The sequence below is a fragment of the Cyprinus carpio genome, chromosome B4 (genome assembly GCF_018340385.1).
Source record: "Cyprinus carpio isolate SPL01 chromosome B4, ASM1834038v1, whole genome shotgun sequence".
Lineage (NCBI taxonomy): Eukaryota > Metazoa > Chordata > Actinopteri > Cypriniformes > Cyprinidae > Cyprinus > Cyprinus carpio.
In genome coordinates this window covers 14,817,213-14,841,286 of record NC_056600.1, presented here as the reverse complement: position 1 = coordinate 14,841,286, position 24,074 = coordinate 14,817,213, and the positions used below count along the sequence as shown (strand labels likewise).

Below are 24,074 nucleotides of genomic sequence, written 5' to 3'. Positions count from 1 at the left end.
TTTCCCCCAAGCCGTAGCGCTATACTTAGCATGTATATGGATACAGTGGTGGTTGTGATCATACTGCTGTTGTACTCTCATGCAGAGAGTTTCAATTGAATTTCATCAGTTAAACCAAAAGGGGCTGGCAGCCTTTTCCCATCTTCATATGCTGTTGAATGAGCTACATTCTGGCATTTGTGATCCATAACAATGATTAGTTTCGATGATTCATCTCTCCAGAAGGAATCAGAGAGAGGAATTGATTTGGCTTAAGGCTTGGTAGGGTTTGAGGTTTTTTTTTTTGTGCATAAATTATTATTATTTTTTCCTCTAGACAGAAGAAAATTTAGCTGCTGTTACAGAAGCAGATTTCATTGTCAAGTTGATAGCTATGAGCAATATGGCGTCACTTTTCAATCAGATAGCACATACTATCAAAATACTACTACTGTTTTTTTTTCTGAAGATATGGGTAATTATATAGCTGAAAATTATTATATTTCTGTTTTTATTTATCATTTATTATTTGTTATTCAAACTTTAAAATCCATATAAAATTAGGCTAGTCATTTAATTGATATATTTATTTCACCCTCAGCTGAACCTGTAATAAGAGCTATATATTTGCATTCTGGAGAAAGTCTGAGGTTTCTTTATACAATGTGTTTTTGAAGCATTGAGCAATGTAGCCAATCACAGACATGTTGATTTCTTGAACGCAATGGCCAGTCAGAGGTGTTTAAGTTAGTCAGAATCCACTAACCATTCAAAACACCAAAGCTTTTAATCAAAGCTTATTTTTCATTTTAATAAAGTGTTGACATGATATAAGAGATTCATTGTGTAGTGTAGAGTGCTTGATTAGAATGGAACTATGTGAGAAACTTTAAATGACACAGGCTGATAGGTCTGTTAGTAATCACACTGTTATCTACACAGAACAGCTGATTGGTTCATTACATGAACAGCCAATGAGCTTGGTGCTTAACATTCAAATATTTGAATAGTGTTCGCTGTAGCAGTTTGCTGCATGCTTTAAGAAACCCTCCACCTTCCCCAGCTCCACCTCTATCGATCTGCTATGTTATATGTGCAGCAGCTAGATAAGAACGTTTGGGGCTGTGAGTGTGTGCAGTTTACACTGTAGAACAAAACGTAAACGTATCATCAAGTTATGTTTACCACAGGCTTTATTTTACTCAAAAATTGAAAAACCCCATTATAAAACCCCATAGGAAAATCTTGAAGGAACCCACGGTGAATTACTCTTCTGGGTTCTGATGTCATAAAGAAGATCTGTAAAGTTGCAAAGACTTAAGCCCGGGACACACCAATCCGACAATCGGGCCGATGGCAAAGCGACGGTCAGGCTAGTTTGTTTGGTGTGTTCCACTCGTTGGCTCTCGTCGGGCGTCGGGGCCATCGGCGAGAGTGGGAGCTCCTATTGGATATTCAGTTTAGCGAACGAGTAAGTGCCAAGAATTAAAGCAAAAGTGATGAAAACAAGCATGTGAATGAAGGCGGTACAGACAGAAGGCTGTTTAAATGTTACGTGATCTTTGCCCATCACTCTAATAAGCGAATGTTTTCATAACAACATGAGCCGCTTAAAATGATTAAAGTTATCAACGTTACTGATATTCAAAATGATTAGCAAGCGCTGCTTTGTTTACATTTTTGTATATCTGCATTTATCTTGTATATCTTTGTTTCAGTTTCTCCTTTTGAATGATGTTTATATGCTTTTAATAGCTGCTGATATGAGCAGCTCGTTCCTCTCACGCATGCGCAGAACGCACGTGTTAGTTTGCCGTCGGCTGTAGTCTGTGTGCTGTGTTCCAGCGCAGCTTTCTGGCATTCGTCGCCGCTAGTTCTTTGAAGTCAGCTTGGTATGTCCCTGCCTTAAAGTCTCAAATCCAAAAAGATATTCTTTATCGAAGTTAAGACTCTGCCATCCCCACCCCCCCCACCCACCAAAACGGCTCATTCAAACACACCCCCACATCTCTAAATCACTATGTGGAAATATTTGCGTAATGCTGCCCAAATGAAATGTTGGGGTGGCACTCGGCGTGGCCAATCAGATGTCAAATGCTCCACCACTGCATAAGGTCTTTCTGTCATTCAATCTGCTTTAGATAATATTTATGTTAATATTTATTATTCATGTAAAACATACATCAAGCATTTAATCATAAGCCTATAGATGGTACTTTTTTTGGAGATAACAAGAAGCACATATTCAGTAACATGTGAGTGGTGGTCTATGTAAAGTTTACTTGCGTGTAAATTTAAGAGTGTGTGAGTGACACATTTCCATGCAGTGCTATTGTATGATACATTCATATGGCATCTGTATGCTCATACCAGTCTTGCCTTAAGCTGGGGCCTCTGGTGGTTGGCCCTCATGGCTAAATATACTGCCTTTCCTTACATGGTTCTTCTTCTCAGATTACGTTGTTTTTTTAAAAGAAAATGTTCCCACTAAAACGGGCCAAATTCATCATCCTCCAGCAAGAGGAAATTTTCAGCAGTCCTTGTTTTGTGTGTGCGGTGGTTTGTGTTTTATGCTACGGGACATCTTGCATACATTCAATGCGCTCTGCAGCCATGGCTTTGAGTCACACTGATAAGATTCATAGTGGTGGTGACAGGATAAGGACCTCAGTACGGATTCACTAACATGACACCCATATCCCACCCTTTACACCTCTTTCTCTCCCTCTGCCCCACACTCGTTCTGCTTTGCTTTAACGGGCTTCTATAGTGCTATATAGTGCCCTTAGATGGAGGCGCAATGCATGTTGTCTGCTCAACAGTTTTAGATTTACAGTATGTTGAGTATTTAAAACAGCAGGTGGCTGGTCAGCAGTGCTGGGCTAATCTGAGACTGTGGGCGGGTTTAAAAAATGTGTAATCATTGATTTTATATGCATCCCCCTTCATGCCATAACAAATTAAGAAAGACATCCTTTAATGATATTGTTGGTCAGCCTAAAATTAAAGTAATTTACTCACCATCATGATGTTCCAAATCCATATAGCATGCCACATAAGCCATGTAATCTAAATAAAATGCTACAAAACTGACAAAAAGCACTTTTAATATGACTTCAATAACAGGATTTCAGAAAAGAAGGTATTAAATTCATAAATTCGTGGCATTAAATGTTGCATGCACTGCAAAAAATGAATGTTTTCCTAAGTATTTTTGTCTTGTTTTCCAAAACAAATAACATTGAATCAAGATATGTTTTTTTGAGATGAAAAATGGAGATATAAAGTCTTGCTTTCTGAGTCATGTAACAAAATTTAAGTGAATTTATGTAGGGAATGAAAGCTTGTTTTCTCTTTGAATTCAGTAGATTTTTCTGAGCCCATTTGCAAATATATGCTCTTTTTTGAATCATAAACCTTCATTTAACTCCTTCATTTGGACCAGTTTCACAGAAAACAAGACTTCTACTACTACTAAACTAATTTTGCTTCTCAAGTAAATGTATCTTCATTTAATAAAACAAGACAAAAATACTAATGAAGAACATCAATTTTTGCACTTTGATAAGAAGGTATGGTAAAAGCTATGAATTAAGATGACAGATTTTTGGTGATTATAAAAGGAGCACTCTTTGCGTGCTTTCTAGGCTATATATAATCCATTCAGAATTTGAATAAAAGTTTTGTTTTTCATGATGCTAGGAGGACCAGCAGCCACATGGTGCAAAGCCTAACATATAAATTTGCGATTCACTCTCAAAATTGCAATGATTTACATGTAAGGAGTCAATCGTTGATACAGTGGCTCCGCGCTTGAACAAATAAATACACACAAAATTATGCGTGTATGTCTTAGGTGAAATAAATGTAAACAGAAAGAAATTGGATGTGAATTATTGTACTGGATCCATGCATTCAGTCTTAAAGTGACAGCAGCCTATACATACCTGTTGCTGTCTATGTCATTTATGTTAACAAAAGAAAAAAAAAACTGTTAAAAAATTAATTATACAATGTTATTATACAGTTAATTGTTACATTTCTATACCTGAATGCTACTATTTTATTTGTAACTTTGTTCTATTGTATGTATCTATGTTTGTAATTTGTGCATTTGTTCTTTATTTGATTACTGACTGTTCCCTTGTTTGAACTTTACTAGTTAGGTTAGAAGTTTTTGCTCTGGTATCGAATAAGTACTTCAAGTGTTCTTTAAGATGAGTGAGATCAGTAATTTATAACTAAATCTGATTGCTTCTTTGTGTTTACAGGACCCGGAAATGGGCAATGCAGATGCAGGAGGAGCTAGTGCAGTTGATCGATACTGAGACCGGCATACAAGAGCTCCAAAACGTAAGACCACACATTTGTTTTTCAACACGCTAAACAAATTTTATGCAGCTATGAATATTTTATATACTTCCACAAAATAAAATACAAATGTGAGTCACATTAGCTTGATAATTAGTATTTATCCCAGCTATAGAGTGCTACGGCGGCTTTAGTACCAGAAGTATGTTGAAATCTGGACACAAGTTGAAATAATGCAGGCTGATGGCTTCAACAAAAGCATATACCATTGATTAACAAAATCCAAGCCTATAGTAGATACTGTCTCAGTTTTCTATCTATTTCCTTGTGCAGAAAATGAATGGGACTTGCTAGTGCAGTAGTTGTAGAGTTCTCCTTTCATGGATGAAGGAAAGTTGTGACATGAAGGTGAATAAATGATGACAGAATTTTAATTTTGGGTGAACTGGTATAACTTCAAAAGGAGCAAAACTGCATCAGCATCTCTGTCACCCAGTTTCAACAAAACCTTGTGCTGTACGTCATGCAGTTTACCATTCTGAAAGCATTTGTGTCCAATGGCAAAGACTATTTACTGTGTGAGTCAAAGAATTCCATCAACCCACAATGCCTGCTGCCAGCTGTTAAAGGGTTACTTCACCCCAAAATGAAAATTTTGTCATTAATTACTTTCCCCCATGTTGTTCCAAACCCGTAAAAGCTACGTTTGTCTTCGGAACACAATTTAAGATATTTTGGATGAAAACCTGGAGGCCTGTGACTGTCCCATAGACTGCCAAGTAAATAACAGTGTCAAGGTCCATAAAAGGTATGAAAGTCATCGTCAGTATAGTCCATCTGCCATCAGACGTTTGCCACAAGGATGCACTGTTTCTACGTGTATTTAGCTTTGATTTGAAATAAAACAGCATATCTTTGTGGCACGGATGACACAGAAAAACATTCGCAGCATTCGGTGATATGGAGAGACACAGAGGAGACTATTGACAAAGGAATTGTTGAATAAAGTCATTACTTTTGTTTTCTTTGCTTACAAAAAGTGTTCCCGTCACTTCATATAACCCAGATTGCTCGTCTGATGGCAGATGGAGTATTCTGACGATGACTTTCATACCTTTTATGTAACTTGACAGTGTAATTTACTTGGCAGTCTATGGGACAGTCTCAAGCCTCTAGGTTTTTTATCCAAAATATCTTAAATTGTGTTCCAAGAGATGAACGGAGCTTTTATGGGTTTGGAAAGACATGGGGGAAATTGATTAATGACACAATTTTCACTTTGGGGCGGAGTATCTCTTTAAGCTTGGTGGCGATCTTTAATGGTACATGTGGTCATCTTATGGGGGTCATGAGGTCCAGTGTTTTCTCTGAACCAAAGATTGTTCTGTTATTAATTTTTATACAGGACTAGGTAGGTACACAGAGTGATACAATCACAATCTTTTATGGTATATTTTAATGCCTCATTCACACTACTAAATAAATTAACATGTGAAAATCAAAAAAGATATTTTATGGTATATTTTAATGCCTCATTCACACTACTAAATAAATTAACATGTGAAAATCAAAAAAGATATAAAAATATTTTTTTAAATTAGTTCAGCACAAAGTATATCACCCCCTCCAACCGTAAGACACCTTTTTAATTTATATTTTGGTCCCTCCTTGTTAATAAAAACATCACAAAGTAGTCCATATTGATGGAAACAGTCCACAAAAATAACAAAAAAGACCAGAAAGTTGAGTCGAATGACGTGTTATCTTTGTTTTGGCCTTGAGCGTGTTAACATTATTTTTATGAAAGCTCTACTAAATCTAAAATATCTTACTGTGTTTTGGAATAGGTCTTATGGAACGACATGAGGTATGGTCTAATCTCACTATTGGGTGAACATCCTCATTATATTTATTATTGTTTTTATATTATGTCTTCTCAGCACATCCTCATTATTAATGTTTTAACCACTAAATAATTTCCTGTTTGTTTTTAGCAATGTCTTAAACCTATACATTCTTACTAGCTTTACTGTTTTTACATAGCCGTGTTTTGGATAAATTACAGTAGCTAGTAAAAGTTTAGATAGGCTAAATAATCATTTGGATATTTATTTATTTATGCATTGCTTATCTGCCACAGCCGTTTTTACATTAGACTAATTTTGCAGGTACATTTTTAATAAATGCTATGCTGTCTTTCATGGCTATAAGAGTGCCCCCCCCCCAACCCCCGCTCATAGGTAATGTCTTTTGAGACAATTTCTAGCAAGCAAACCTGAAACCTTAAACCCCTCTCTTTATCTTTTTCTCTCAGATTTTCCAGCAGTTTCGGAACCACTATAATGTGAAACAAAACAACGCTACACAGCTGGTGGCAAAAGCTGCACGTGAAATCGAGAAACTTCTTGCCAATCGTTCCAAAGCTCTAGAGGTAATTAATGAGCATTATTCCACATTATCATCTCATAATCCAAAACATATAGCACTTTTAAGGGGTTTTGAGATATTTACACAGTGCAACTGAATATACATGTGTGATTTGATGCAGTTTGGGTTATAACCATGCAAAAGAATGAAATTTGATTTATAATCATGCATATTTCCTGTTGAGGTGTATTCCATGTGTCTTAGAATAGCATACTTAATTACTACTTGTCCTATTTTATCTGTATGCATAAAATACCCAGATGATCTACTACATTTGCAAAAATGAGCAGTGTACAACCAAAACGTGCTACAACGAAACATGTGCGCAGTGACATGTAATAAATACTATATCTATTATCAAAAAATAGTATACAATGTAGTATGTACTAAGCTAGTATTCCAAACATACTCATTGTTTTTCTCCGCTTCGTTCAAACCCTTCCAATATTTTATATTTTTAGTAAATTATTAGCTCTTGCGGAAAGATCCAGCTTGGTTCGACCTGCATTGATCTAGCTCTGATAAAACCGGGTCCAGAATGTTGGCAGGGCTGCTTGAAGCTGAAAGTTAATTAGTTTGTCGATACACTCTGTCCTTTTGATTTTCTTTCTTGATAAACTGTATGCTGTGTGCCCTAAAAGCTACATTTTAAGAGCATTTTCCCTTAATGTATGAATAGAAATCATTATATATCATTATGCAGGCTCATTTTCCAAGATAGTAGAGAAATATTGCATGTTGTGTGTGCTTAAGCAGGGTCAGTCAGTGTTATAAATGTTTAACTCTTGCTCCTGAAGTGCAGGTGATGTATATGGCAGACTTTGTGGAGCTGCTTTTATTGGTCAGCATTAAACACATCACTGACAGCTCACCCTGATGACTAAATGAAAGTATTGACCTTTCACTCTCTCTCTCTCTCTCTCTCTCTCTCTCTCTCCCCCTTACTGTCTCTTTCCTTGTTTTCCTCTGCTGGCTCTCGTCTGTCATGTTTAATTGGTCTGAATCAAGTGCTCTTGTTTTAATGGATAAGCACTGGTGTGCCTCATATGATGGAAATAACTGCTCTTAGGTCATTGGATCTGTAATAGCTGGCTGTGGTGTTAGGACAGCTTGGCTCTTTGCTTCTCTGTCCATTTGTGTGCGTGTATTTTTGGCAGATTGTCTCTACCTAGTCACAATGTCCAAACTGGTTGCTGTCCTCATGTCACCCCATTTAAAGTAGTCTTTATCCAGTGTTTTCCCTCTGCTGTCCACCAACACAAACACAGGCTTGCTTGTCTTCTTTGCTCTCTTTATCACATTCAGAACAAAAAAGATTTCAGTGACTCATTGGAGTTTCTTGCGCATCCTGCCTATAATTAGAAGATTCACAAGTACATCAGGTTTGGCATATGTAGTGAATCAAGAAGAAAATGCAATTAAATATAGCTAATTCAGTTTTGTTGTTAAGCACTGAAGCGTACTTGTTTACAATGTTTACTTTTATGTTAGAGTGTATTGATTTTATAGTTTTATTACAAGAACTACAAAGCTGAATTTTCAACACAAGGAACACTTAGTACTAAGAATATTAATTATTTTGATTGTTGAAAACACTTTTGCTGCCTTTTTGTGAAAATTCATCCTATTCATCAAATAATCCTGAAAAAAATGTATAATATAATAATATATAATAAATAAGGAGGGACGTGGAAGAAGAAAAAATGTAGGCACACCATGGCTCAAAAAAAAAAAAAAAAAAAAAAAAAAAAAAAAAAAAAAAAAAAAAAAAAATAAAAAAATATCATATATATATATTATATATATATATATAATATATATAAATATAATATATATATGAATATACAAAATGTTATTTTCTGTGAGTCTGCCAATTATATATATATATAGGCCTACCTATATATTGGCATTACAAAAATGTTTATTTCTGTGAGTCTGTAGGCCTATCTATATATATTGGCAGACTCACAGAAATAACATTTTGAGCACACAGGCTCTTCTTATAAAATATGTATTTTTTTAATTAGTATTTTCGTAAAGTATATTGATTTTTATAGTTTTATTAAATAACTGTTTTAAAAATGCAATTCATCCCTATGGTTTTTCAGCACAAAAAACATTTAATACTAAGAATGCTAATTACTGTACTAATTGTTCATAATTAATACTAATTATTTTCATTGTCAAACACTTGTGCTACCTTTTTGTGAAATATTGTGATTTATTTATTTATTTTTGTTTATAGTTTGTGGAAACAGTTATACATTTTTTCAGGATTGTTTGATGAAGCAGTTTGCTGAACCGTTGCTTGCTGATTAGTGGCCTTGCATGCTAAAATAAATCAGACATTGTATGAATATTAGTTTATTTTTCTGTCTCTTTAGCACAGCTGAAAGCTAAAGAGTATGAAAATGTACAACCAATTAGCTTTATTTTTTTCAGATGGGACATGCAATCAATTAATTTGCACACTTTTAGCAGGCATTTATCCTTTAGGTCCTTATTTATGGAGTCACTCTTATTCCAGTTAATAGCATAACAGAGTGTAAAGCTTTGGCCAAGGACAGTTGTAAGAGCAGATCTAGACATGTTTATCAGATAATCTCAACCTTCTCTTGACAGTCAGCACACATGGCTTTGTACAGTCTTGACTTATTTCTGACATCTGTTTGCAGAATCCGTTTTGCTTTATGTAAAGTAAATAGTCAGTAAGCTATTGTGGCGCCAGCTATCAGATTAAGCTGCATCTAAAGTGGCCGGTGCTTGGTTGAATCACATTATCTTTATACTCGTCTACCAAGAAACATCAAAAGAAACTGCTTTTTGTCAAGAACTCTTATTCCAGGAAGCCAGCTGTCACTATGATGATAAGCATATCTTGCCAATCATGCAGTGATGTTCACGTTCCTGTTGTTCTTTCCTGAGTGACCCCTCGGGTGTAGGATGGCCACAGATCATGTCTTGTTCTAATCAATATCTGCTGGATGGGGCCTGACTGATCTGGAGGCCAAACGTGACTGTGGACTGCTGTGGTTGGATTAGACTGATTGATTGATTGGCAGCTCAGTTAAGTTGATCAGTGGGAGTCTTTAATTTGGAGCCATCCATCAGCAGCTGTCTGCGCGGTCAATGGGAGTTAACGGAGGTTGCTTGACATGCGTTCGGGATGCTGTGTTGTCTAACAGGAAACTGAAGGTGCTGCCTGCTGATGGAGACTGTGTTATCCTTAACGTCAATCAAATCATGCAAACAGCAAATATGTCTCACTCATGCCCCTCTCTCTCTCTCTCTCTCTCTCTCTCTCTCTCTCTCTCTCTCTCTCTCTCTCTCTCTCGACTTTATTCCAATTACAGCAATTCAGCTTATAAACTGAATCTTTCCTTGTCAATCTCTGTTCAAGCTCTCTCTCTCCAGCTGTTTTCTGGATATCGCTTTTTTTTATCCTACTGACCTGTTTTGGACTGGATTTGTTAACCTCAAGCATTCAATCTTGTCTCCCAAGATATTATAAGAAAAAAAAGATTTGTTATTTTTTTAGAGTATATTGATTATATAGTTATAGTTATAGTTAAAATAACTGTTTTAGAATATAATTTATTTATGTGATGGAAAAGCTGAAATATGTAATACTAAGAATACTAATTCATTTAATTGTTGAAAACACCTGCCATGTGTTGTGTTGCCATGTTGTGACATATTGTCCTTTTTTGTGGAAACAGGAAAAGGTTTTTAAGCATTCCTTCTTGAAATAGAATTTCCAAAAAAACAAAAACAAAAAAAAACTGATTTATTAAGAAAGTTATTACTTTTATTAAGAAAGACACCACACATTATTATATTTGTTCTAGAGATGACACATCATCTTTCGATGCCCATTACAATGAAAAAAAAAAAAATCAATAAAAATAACAATGGCGTAGTGTCTTCTTTGAAATCGCTAGTAAATTTCATAAATTATTACAAAGAAACTGCAAGTAACACAAAACATCCTTCAGTAATCTTTGTTTTATTTACACCTTAGTCATTTTTTACAGTGTATGAAATGGTTTAAAAATTAAATAAATACAATTTTAAGAGCTGCCTAGCCAATTTTGTACCCAATTCATGAAAAGTGTCATATGCATAAAACCTAGTTAGTTTACCTCGTACTTACATAACCAAACTGAAATGGAAGCTGCTAGTGACTCATAGGCAGGAGCTACACACAGATAATGCACAGAAGAATCAATTTACACTGCTTTTCAGTGGAGTTTGATGTTATTGCTAAGATAAACCCACAAAACTTTAACAAGCATAAAAAAAGCACAAGATTTGAGAATAATAATTTTTAGGTTGATCTTTTTTTTTTCTTGATACTATATACTTTATTACATAAAAATTGTGTATTTTACTCAACACCTCCTTTATGTCAGGAAAGTGTATATGATGTCTTAAAGTTCTGTGGGCAGCTTAAGGTTACGGAACAGATCCAGTGTGTTTATGTATAGTAATTCAAAGTATCTGCTTCTCTTTATAGAAAGAAAGAGGTGCTTACACAGTGATCTGAGAGCCCAACTGCTAAATGCTGCATCAAAAGGTAGAAAAATGAAAAGCGGTACAGAAAGAGAGAGAGAGGGGAGAGAGAGCCACTTGCATCCATCAAAAGGGAAAGAACAGATGGAAAGGAAGGGTGTTTGTTTGCTCTCTCTTTGATATGGCAGATAAAACAGCAGCAGCCAGTGCCTCCGCTCTGTGTGCTGATTCTTAGACAGCTAAATATCATTAGAGCTTCTGGAAACTAGATTGCAGACTCTCATGGGCCAGTACTGTATTCACCAAATTTATCTGCAGGAGCCCATTCCCTCTCATCTCCACACTTGTTTCTGATCCTATCCTAAGTCTTTCTTCCGATGATGTGCAGTGAAGGGCCAAGGAGCATCAGGATAACATCAGTAAACAGCACTGGCTTGTATTGTAGGGTTTCACTACAGTACAGTTAGCTTGTTAATCTATACTTCCTACTCTTTCTTGTTGTTTAAGTAATAGAATTTTTTTTTTTTTTTTTACTTTCTATTTCTCTTGATTAAGGGGAAAGGGCTGCTATATTTAACTGGTCCCACAAGAATACAAAGACTATACAGTACATACAGAGTACATCACTTTTGAGTATACAGTATATGTAATATTTATGTTTATTTATAATACTTTTTTAAAAATTTTATATGATTATGTGTTTTTAAAATATTTATATAATTTTAAAAAGTTATGTATTTGTATAACTGTAGTTGTAAAACTATACAAATACAAAAATAAATAATACTAAAATAATTAATGTTATAATAATAGTAATAGTGAAAAAAATTGTATGTGTGTATATATATATATATATATATATATATATATATATATATATATACACAGTGTATTATGGTGTGTGGGTGTTGTGTGTGTGTAAATATATATATATATATATATGTATAAATAATATATATGTATATATATATATATAATGTGTTTGTGTGTGTAAATTACTTGTAAAACTATACAAGATAACAAAAATAAATAACAGTAAAATAATCAACGTTATAAAAATATTAATAGTACTAATGACATTTTTTATTATTTGCATATATTTTTATATATACATTTCAAAATGTTAAAATGTTACAAAATTATTTTTATTATTAGTTAATTTATTATTTTTCTTCATCTATTATGCATTATGTAAAATAATATGAGATGAAAAAAATAATGATAATAAAAAAATTAAGATATAATTGAAATGATTTATTTATTTATTTGTTTGTTTTTTCTTTATCTTGTATAGCTTTACAGTATATATACCAGTAGTTATAAATTATATAAAAATAAACAAATTCATAATAATTCAATAATACTCATTAAATGTATAAAAATATAATGTATAGCCTTACATTTTTTTTTTTTTTGCAAATCATGAAGCATCTAATGCATCTAATCTCTATTTTTCCATTTCACCACTGCTTGTACTCTTACTCAATTTCTATGAATGTCTAGACTGACTGATTGGATTGTAGGAAGGAGAACTGCACCTTGGGAAATGTACTGAATTAGTCACTCATTGTAATGAGAAAGAGTGAGGACTTCAAGGACGGAGGAAGGGTATGACGTCAGATTACAATACCCATAAGAGTCCAGTGCTTCTCAGAGGACAAACGGCTGTCACAGGTACCTCGTGTCAAATAAATGACATGTAAATGACTGTGACTTTCATAACAACTCAGAAAATAGGAAAGAGACCTTGTTTGTCTTGATGTTCTTAGCACGCTTTGTATTGGAAATATCCTGAGCTATAAAGCATAGTGGTCACTGGAAAAACATCACAAATTGCAATCATACTGTACATTATACTTGGTTGCTACAGTACTTTGGCTCCATACAGGCACTGCTAAATTTAGCCATACCACCTGTCTCCAAACAACAAATGTTATAAGAAACAAATGATAGAAGGCTCACACTAACTTCCTGCAAACTCCACCAACCTAATAAGACGTAATGAAGCACTAGTGTGAGAGCTGCCAGTAGTTAAAGTCTCATCTCAAGCAATGCCGAGCTGCATAATTACAGTGCTTTCCACCCACAGTGGGACTGTACCGGAAGATATTTTCACTTCTGTTTAAACACCCTGTACTGGGAAATTTAATGGGATGTTACGAGCTTGCAGTTGATTCACTGATGTTTTTAGTGAGATCGAGAGGAGAGAGGCTGATGGATGTCCAGTTGTTGAGGCTCAAATAGATATACTGCGCACAAATGAGATTAAGCGTATAGAGTTATGCAGTGAATAATGGAGATTTTAGCCTAAATAGTTTGGTGTTGGAAGAAACGCTAGAATTCTTGTTGAAATCTCTGACTTTTCATTTCAGATTTGACATTATTGTTTGAGTTCAAGTTTGCATTATTGTTGAGATATGTTCTGAATTTGTACATACAGGTGAGATCACTGGGATCTTTTTCACAGAAAAATTTGATCCTCATTTAATCTTATTGCTACTCAGCAACATTAGTGCAATCCATTTCAGTTAATGAGCCAATGGTAGAAATGCTCTTTTAAAAGACGGATGGAGTGATAGACGAAACGCCATCAATATTCATCTTGGTTGAACTGTTTCAAAACCAATGTGTATAAAAGATTTTTATAGTACCCTCACAAACTTGTTAGCATTTAAAAAAAAATATTTAGTTATTAAATACATTTTATTTTATTATTTTAATTGTAGTATTTTTTGTTATGATTTGATTTAAATTGTTTGTATTTTTTTTGTTTTTTTGTTTTTTGTTTTTGTTTTAGTTTTAAAATGTTCTAACAATGTATATATTTTCAGGTTTTACTACCCTAGTGGGGACATTATTTTTATTTTATTTTATTTTTATTTTTTTGCTTTGCTTTGTGCTTTGGTTTTGTGTTTTTGTTTTGTTTTGTTTTGTGTTTTTTTGTTTTGTTTTGTCAGTGTAGGTATTTACAGGTATTATTATTCGAGTGGTGATGTTTGGTAAAACAAAAAACTTGATCCACACACATATAAAACATAAAACTCAGATATCTGTTTAGCTGTGCATTTACTAAATGAGCACTGTGCAATGTCCGAACTGATTGCACTATATTTTATGTATAATCATTTTCTATTATTAACTGTTTTAAATTCATTTAAAGTCTTTTAAATCAATTTTTAAATCATTTTCAAAGTTTTTAAATTCCTTGTTTAATTGTTGTGATTATTTTATTATTGTTATTCTTTTATTTTCTTTTATGATAAGCACTTTGAATTACCATTGTGTATGAAATGTGCTATATAAAGAAACTTGCCTTGCCTGGCCTATACACAGAGCCATCTGTATTAAAGCACGTTGTGGTGGTGTGGATCAGCTTCCTCAGCCTCAGGCTGGTCTTCAGTATGTTGAAGTGTAGTGCTGGACACCAGTTTCGTCACATTGTGCTTGGAACTGTGACAGGTGGTGGATCCCCAATTAGCATCACACTCTACCCACCTTGAGCCAAAATGGCTCCTGTTGCACTCTGGCAAGCCAGTACAGTTTACTCTGCCACAAGCCAACATGTCTCCAGCTCCCGTCAGTCTTTGCCAGGCTGAACACGATGAGCGTTATAGGGACCATAGTTTCTTATTCATAATCTGTGTTTACTCTGTGCTCAGAGGTGTGAAAACTCCTCGTTTACTACAAACATATTTCCACATGCTTGTGTTTGTAGCCGGAGAACTTCAGAGGTTCATTCTCTCCACGTTGTTGAGTCACATTCGAAGGGTTAACATATGGACGCTTTCCAGCAACTGTATAAAGACGTCAGCTTCACATTTTCATTTACTAAGTGAATAAATCGATCCTATTCATCTCATTTCGATTTATCTGGCAGTCATGTTACTTGTTACGGTCCAAGCAGGGAAGGCATTAAGATTTCAGGGTAAAATTGACATATTTATTTAAGGAGAAGCAGATATTTGTAGTTTCAATGCTGTGACTGTTTATTTTAATTCCTTGACCATTTAGAATCAAATTTTACCTTCACTTGTTCATTGTGGCACTGAGTTGTGACAGATGTTTATAAATGTACTGTAGGACACAAACTTTTGAGCACTTACTATGGTACTACCATGGTATTTTGGAAAAGCCTCGGATTCTGGTAAAAATAGCATAATATGTGAATATAGTACTTATTCAGGACAAGGGTATTTTTCAGGTTTGGGCAAGTTGTCATGTGTTATTATTGTATACATTGTATTGATTACAATATTTGCTGACCAGCATTTGTGTTACCTTTTACAATTTTTGCTATTTCATGAATTGTTTTATGTTTTATGTATGTTTTACATGTATGTTTTTATGCATCCATCTTAAAACAGAAAAGATAAAAAAAACTAGTGTAACAACTACTTACTGTACCACACCAAGAAAGGTTTTTTTTTTTCTTGTTTAAGATGGTGTTTCTTTTACAATATACTCTAGTTTAAGGTCAGTAAGATTTTTAAAATGCTTTTAAAAAATACAAAGTACATTAATAAATCGTGACAATCGTGCAATTTAAAATAACGTTTCTATTCGATTATATTTTAAAATGTAAATTATTCCTGTGACACATGGTTTTTCACAAATCAATCTTCTGATTTAGTGATTAAGAAACATTTCTTATTATAAATGATGAAAGTAGATAATAGAATAGCTGTTTAATATTTTTGTGTTCTTTTTACTACTTATTTAATAATGCAATTAATACAGTGAACACTGTATTTAGCAGCTGTTGAAATAAGAAAACAAGAGAAGAGAAGTCAGATCCTGTTAAACTAACTGAGCTAAATGACACACATACACAACAGCAGGGAGACGTGACGAATCCACCCTGCAGCATTTCACGCCATTTCTTCCATCATCCCTCAACACTGTGGCAGGATTCAAAGGGTAATTGGCTGACTTTTGAAGAGTTTGTCAAGGCCCAACAAAATGTGGCTTATTTAATGGTGAATGTCGAGCTGTTACAGAGACACATCAGCCTGGTAGTTTTCTATTAATGAATGAACTGGATGTTCTGAATAGAGTTGTACTTTTCTTGAATGTTAAAATGCCCTCATCAAAGCAGAATCTACATATATGTTATTTAATTATCGCTGTAATTAGTCATGTAATTATGCTAGCCAGAGGGCATGTATAACCCCAGTTTTGTTCATGTGTGAACATGTGTGTGTGCATTAGTCCTTTGTTGCTTCCCTGTAGTTTTTTTTTTTTGTCTTCTTGTTTTTTTGCTAAGTATTCTGGGAATTAAAGGCTAGATAGACAGGAGCAGCAGATGTTTGTGTTCTCAGCATGTACAGTGATGCTGTGCAAAACAGGTGTTTGTACCTGAGAGCTGCTGTACAAGACTGACTAATTAGCTAATGCATAATGCGAGTGTGTGAGGTGCTCAAAAAATGCTGTTAAAGATTTTATCTCTCATGCTTCTCTGCGTACATTAGTAGGACAGTCACCTGGGATTTCCCTGATTATTGTGTTATTAGCCTCATTATGGCTGATACAGGGCTGACCTTTAACCTTACACTGGGCTTAGGTGAATTACTGTAAATATTAATAAATAAAAAACATTGAGAAGAGAGTCTAATTATGTACTGGATTGATAAATTGATTGATTTGGGAGATGGATTATATGCACATACTGTATGTCAGAGGGTTGTCTTACTGTTTTCGGTGTGCAGTACTGGTGAAAAAGTTGCATGTTTCAGCTTTTTAATTGATAGAAACATAATAGCATAGTTTTAATAACTGTATGTTCTTCAATAAAAATAATTGTTGATGGGAGAAATTTAAGTGAAAAAAACAACTTGATTTTGGGTTGCACAGATAAGAGTAATATCATTTGAAACTGTAAAGGGTCTACATAAGAAATAGGATGTCAGTTTACATGTTTTACTTTGAAATTGAGGTTAGATTTAAATAAATGCATGCATACATACTGTACATAAATGTTTAGTTCATTACAAAACAATCCAAAAAACATTGTTTTATTAAAATATAGAATACTTCAAATAATCCAAAAGAGAGACACCTTATTCTTATGGATAACCCAGGAAGGAAATGAATGAATGGAAGTGAGTGAGTGAATGAATGAATGAATGAAGTTTAGGTTTAGTTAGGTTTAGTTATTTAAAAAATAAAAATTCATTCAAAAATTGTTCCAGACCCTGTGAATTTTAGCGATGATCCTGATCAGTCTGAGATGAGACATGTTTCTCTGAAAATCAAGGCTCTTGCCATGCAGATTGTGATGTGCTTCCTGGATTGTGTGACAGTAGGGGTCAGCACTAAGACAAACACACACCCAAGTCCTAATGCGACTGAGACCACGCCACTGGGGTTGTTATAGCAACAGCTCATCAGAGTGCGTAGACCCTGGGGTCAGTGTTATTATGGGATGTCTGGAGTGGGTGGAGAGGTTTCATCATCTAGCCATGCGTTACAATTATTTGTTCATTTCCCCTGGAGGACTGAGTGATTAAAAAACTGTATTTTTAGTCTTATTATAATGGGGAGACTCTGGTGAACCGTTTGTGTGGATTAAGATCACAAAACTCTGAAATTCCACTATGTCCCTACAGCATAGAAAGCCTTCAAAGCCGTTTCACCATTATGCAAGATGTGCTAATGTTGGTTTTAATTAGCTTTAGTGGCATTTATGCTCTTCTGATGTCATTTATTCTGGCAGCGGTGATATCAAGCTGATGTTTTAAATGTTTTATTGCTGCCTTCAAGTCATGTCAGAAAGATCTTACGAAGGTCACATGAATGGCACAACAATGGCAAATTGTAATTAGCAAAGAGAAACATGGGTTTTTTACATTCTGTTCATCAAAGAATCCTGAAAATAAAACGTATCATAGTTTCCACAAAATACTGAATAAATATAAGTATGCTTGATGCAATAAATATAATATAAGTGCACCACATGACATTTTTGCCACCTGAAGTAACCTTGACTTATAAAAAAAGTCATATTTTCTGATCATTCTGATCAAGTTGGGCTTCTCTCGATTTTATAATTTCCTGTTATATGTTTTTTTTTTCTTCAGTAACATTTTAGTAAAGGTAAACTTTCTCACTATTAAGTTGCTTATTAGCATGACTATTATTAACATATTGGCTGTTTATTAGTATTAGTATTAGTAACAGCTATCTTACTTACTGTTAATAAGCAGCAAATTAAGAGTTTATTGAGGCAAAAGTCATAGTTAATGGTTTGTTAATAGTGAGAATTGGAGCTTAAAATAAAGTGTGACCATTTTTTCCTGTTTTACATTTATGTTTGTTAGTTGCACCACGATTTCTGCACTAAACCCTGAAACACCATTAAGTTTCAGCCTTTATTCAAAACTTCAACAAAATGAGAAACCAACTGTTTTTTGATCAATGTTTCTCCACCTCATATATCTGAGCATCAAATGAGAAATTCTTAATTTGCTTTCAGTGCCCTGGTTATCAAGATTAATTTGACTTCATGAACTCCTAATCTTCAATCTCATTTCAAAACCAATAAAAACTGAAAGAAAAAAAAGAAAGAAAAAAAGATACATAAAGAAAAAGGCTCCGGGACAAGTTACAGGAATGGGATGTGAAAGTTCCCAAGGGAAATTAGGCGTACAGTGAGTTTCTAGTACAGACCAGATTAAAAAATGATGCCATTATACTGTTATTAACCTAATCAGTTGAGGAGACCTGGACCGGACCTGATCTGCTGTCTAAATTTAGTCTGCTGTCACTGAGGGGTTTTCTCATAGGCAGAGAATCTGGAGTAAAGGCTGAATGCAGGTCAGTCTGAGAGAAATGTGTCTCCTCAACCATTTGATAAGTTTAAAGCTGAGCCTAATTTTCCTTCATTAAAACCAACTGTTGACTGAATGATAAATAAATTAGCCAACTGTATTGGAACTCTGTCATGTTAATGCATTTGTTTGGTGTTATAAAGTGTCTGGATGTTAACGTTTGGTTCTGAGGCTCTTTTATTAAATTTTAGAAAATCAATGAAGCTCAACTTTCTTACATAGAGGATCACATATTATTATAACTAATGTTTTTGTGTGCTTTTCTGGTTTAAGATGGTGATTTATATACATTACAGTATACTCTATACCAAAAGTTTGGGGTCAGCAAGATTGTTCATTGTTTTTATGTGCTCAATAAGGCATATAAAGATAGTACAGTAAAAACAGTACTGCTGTGTAATATTTGTACAATTTTAAATAACTTTTTTCTGTTTGAATATATTATCAAATGTAATTTATTAATGTGGTGCAAAGCACACATGATCCTTCAGAAATCGTAATATGCTGATTTGCTCCTCAGAAAGCATTTATTATTATTTTTATTTTTTTTTTTTTTTTTTTATTATTTTTTTTATTTTTTTAAATGTTTTTAACATTGTTTTTTGATGGTAAGTTGAAAGATAAAAAATAAAGTTTCTTTTTTTTTTTTTTTATTATTGTATTTGTTTTTACTTTTGATTAATTTTAATTTTTATTAATTTTTTTTCTAAAACGAATTTCTTGATAAATATAAAGTTCATTCTTTAACACTTTGGTCTCGTTTCTTGTGTTTGTAGGCGCTGGTGATGGCTGCAGAGAACCTGCAGAAGGAGCACCAGTGGAAGGATGATCTTGACGTAATGCTTCACACACACACACACACACACACACACACACACACACACACACACACACACACACACACACACACACACACACACACACACACACACACATCTGGTTAACTATCTTGTAGGGACTCTCCATGAGTGTAATGGTTTTTATATTGTACAAACTGTATTTGTACTATACATAAACCTACCCCTCACAGGAAACTTTCTGCATTTTTAGAATCTCAGTTATATTCTTATAATATATAATTATTCTATGATTTATAAGCTTTTGTACCCATGGGAACCTCAATTTAGAAAAACATGTACACACACACACACAGGTGGAAGAAATAAGGCTGTGACACTTTTGCCAGGGCATTTTTTCAGTCAGTGGTTTATTGGATAAGAACAGATACTGGACACATTTACACACGTCATCCCCTTATTTAGATGGTGAGATAATCAGTTGGGTTAGAAAATGTTGGCATCCTGGTCTGAGACCTTGCGTCTGTGGTATCTGGTATTGATGCATTTCAGGTTCCCACAGACTGAAATATCAATTCTAATCTGCAGAGAAATGGATGTGATGTCTGGTTGTCTGGTTATAGATTTGTCAGTCAAGTATTGTCTGAATGAGTCATCAAAATTTGTAGCACAGCAATATTTCATTTCTGAATCAGACTAGGGGGAGATTCGCTATTTAAAATGCTTTTAAAAAACTTTGACTCAAAAAGTTTCAAAACATGTTTAATCAGTGGTTTTAATCTGAATATTAGAGAAGTATATAGAGATTGAGATTATCACAACCGGTGGTGATTTGCCACAGTAATATATGTGATAGTGAGCATAGATATACTTCATATTTAATGTTCACTTAAATTAAATTTTATATATATATATATATATATATATATATATATATATATATATATATATATATATATATATAAATATATATAATGCATTATTTTTAGCAAATTTCAAACTGAATATTTGTTTTTTATTCTGTACATTATAATGTTTTGATCATTGTTATTAAATTAATTTATAGTCATTTAAATTAAGATGAAATAAGTTAAAATATAATTTGAAAAAATGGAAAAAAAAATGTTGAATAAAAAATTGCAAAAAGTAAAACCATAATAAAAATAAAGCTAAATAGAAATATTTAAAAGTAATATTAATGAAAATGACAAAAGTACATAACAGAAATTGCTAAATCAAACAAAATCTGAAATGAAAACTGAAAATATAAAAAGCTAATTTGAAATATTATTAAATATTATAGTAGTATATAGATAATACTAACTAGCATTTAAAACAAATTATGTTGTCATTTTATTTATTTACACAAAATAGCATTGAATATTTATATAGGCCATAATATGAAAATTGTTATTGGACGGTTCTAATTTACATGGTACTTCCATGATACCTGTTAAAAAATGTATTATAGTATTTTTCATAGTAAAGATGTTACACTCATAGTGTGTACTGTATATCAAACAAATGCGTGGGCACCTTTGTGTTCAAAAGTCTGTCCTGCCTGGAGCTGTCACAGCAGGTGCTCCTCTTCAAGCCTTTGTTATGGACACAATTGTTGTGACAGACACATTGATGGGATGCAGGTAGAATCGTGTTAAAGACACAATCTGCAAGGTCAAGAGTTCGATCCCATGCAGGGCTGACCTATATGTGCATGTCTCAGCGATTAGTGGTCTATAACCTAAAAAGAGTGTCTGCCACATGATTAGCAAGCAAGTAGGACACGTGGCGGCAGCCGGTGATGATCCACTCCTATGTCTCCAAGGCAACTGTATGTCAGATAGTGAGCTTGCTTGTTAACGCCCCACTAATGCTAGTCCTGACAGCGCCCTCACACTGTGAGGAGAACAACCCTGGGAGGAAACACACACATACACACACACACACACACACACACATACACCTAAAGCATGCATCACTTATGGGAAAGAGAGAGTACAAAATTAAACAACTTCCTTTTGTGAATGCACAAAGATTAGGTACAAACCACACATAGAGAGCTAAATAAAAACACTTGGAAATATATAATCACATTCAGATTCAATATACTGTTAGAGATGGACACTTAAAAAAAATGCAATAAATTGATAATTGATATAATATAAGATGAGTGAAATTTTAAGTTTAAAAGTAAAGGCTCATATGCTTTTTTATAAATAAGCATGATTGAATGAATTTCCTAAATACTACTACTATCACTGTACTAATAATAAAAATAATAATTTTTAAATATATAAAACCAGCTTATTGTAAACTATTGCAAAAAATAGATTTGACCTCAGAGAATCACAAATTAATATAGAAACACTTAAAACTTTATGCAAGTACCTATAAAAATGCCTATATTTCTGCAACATTATGGGAATGTTAATTTGTGAACATGAAATATAAATCAATATTGTGACAAAAACCTAAGAAGAACATTAACAGAATGCTAGAAATTGGTGATTATGAAACATAAAACCTAAAAATAGCCATTATAAAACTTTTTTTTTTCTGTGTATGTTTTTATTAGGTTGTTGCACAAACCTACCCTGTAACATTTCTGAAATGTTTATGATTATTAAAAAAAAAAAAGATAGCATCAATAGACTGCTGCACTAAACAAACAAATAAATAAAGAAAAAACATATTGAAACCAAACAATCCCAATGAATATTTAAACCTTTGATAATAAAACACTAAAGTCTTTTTCACTCTTTGTCAAACAGGTTAATGATACCATCTACTATAATGCCAAGGTAAGTTTTCTTTTTAAAAATGCATGCTTGGATATGAACTAAACAACAAAGAAATGAAAATTAACCAGGTGGTTTTTGTTGTTTGAGAGGTTTATGCTTATTTTTATGTTCCTAGTTGGACATCAATGACACTGAAACACACCAGAACCGCATCAAGCCAGAATTCAAAGAGGATCCTGCTTTCAGACGCCCTGTTTCATACAACACAACAGCAGTGCACATTCCCACTGATATCTACGAGGGCTGTGAGTACACACACACATCTTTGCATGTGTTCTTTTTTTACGACTTTACATGGTAGCTAAAATACCAGTTTATAAAATCAATCTTTCAGTGACAGCTCGGCTTTATTGCTGGGTGTCAGGTGTGGACAGCCAGAGGCTTGTGGAAAAACTGCAGACTAAATATAGAGAGCAGCCCAGCTCAAACGCTACACGCCTGGCCCCTGAGTGACCCCACAACCCCCAATATCCTACAGCAAGAGAATAGCGCTCACTTTCTGTCTCTTGCTTTAAAAGGTTATGGGTTATGAATGCTTTGAGGTGAGAAAGCTACTGTAGATGTTTGTTTCTTCATCAGATTTGGAGAAATTTTGCATTACATCACTTGTTCACCAGTAGATCTTCTGCAGTGGATGGGTGCTGTCAGAATGAGAGTTCAAACAGCTTATAAAATCATCATAATAATCCATATCCAGTCGATTAAATGACATCTTGTGAAATGAAAAGTTGCGTGTTTGTAAGAAAAAATCCAACAAGACTTTAAACCATGGCTTCTTGTCAAAATACGGGTCCATAATCCAAAATAACGTTCCCTCCAGTGAAAAAGTCCATTCCCTGTTGTCTTCTCACATCAAAATCCACCAACATATTTGTTTTGGACTGTTTTTGCTTGTATTCAGAGCCTGATCTGTCCATATTTTTCTACTGATTCAGACAAGATGACTTTTCATTGGAGAAAAAATTTTGATTAGAGGACTCGGTTTGAAGTTAAAAATGTCATAATGGTGGATTATTTTTATTATAAACACAGCTTTTTGCTTCACAAAACATTTAGTGTGTATTATTGTGATGTTTTTATCAACTGTTTGGACTCTCATTCTGACGGCACCCATTCACTGCAGAGGATCCAATTTTGAGCAAGTGGTGCAATGCTTAATTTATCCAAATCTGTTTTTCTGATAAAGAAACTAACTCTTTTTTTACTATAATTTTTTTTTTTTTTTTTTTTTAGAAATTTTTCATTTTTGGGTTACATATTGCCCTCCAAAATCTCATTGTTCCCTCATAGGTTTATGTTAAACATCACATGCATATGTTGCCTGTGATTTAATAACAAGATGGTCAAATCGGCTAGCACTTTCTTAAGACACAGTGTATCATACTCTGTGTTGGCAGAAATCTGATCTCCTCAGCGATGGG

The 24,074-nt window shown here is 33.9% G+C and overlaps 1 pseudogene; it reads left to right on the top strand.

The window, feature by feature from the left end:
• Nucleotides 1-24,074, top strand: part of LOC109080570 — a 66,118-nt pseudogene that overhangs the window by 11,412 nt on the left and 30,632 nt on the right.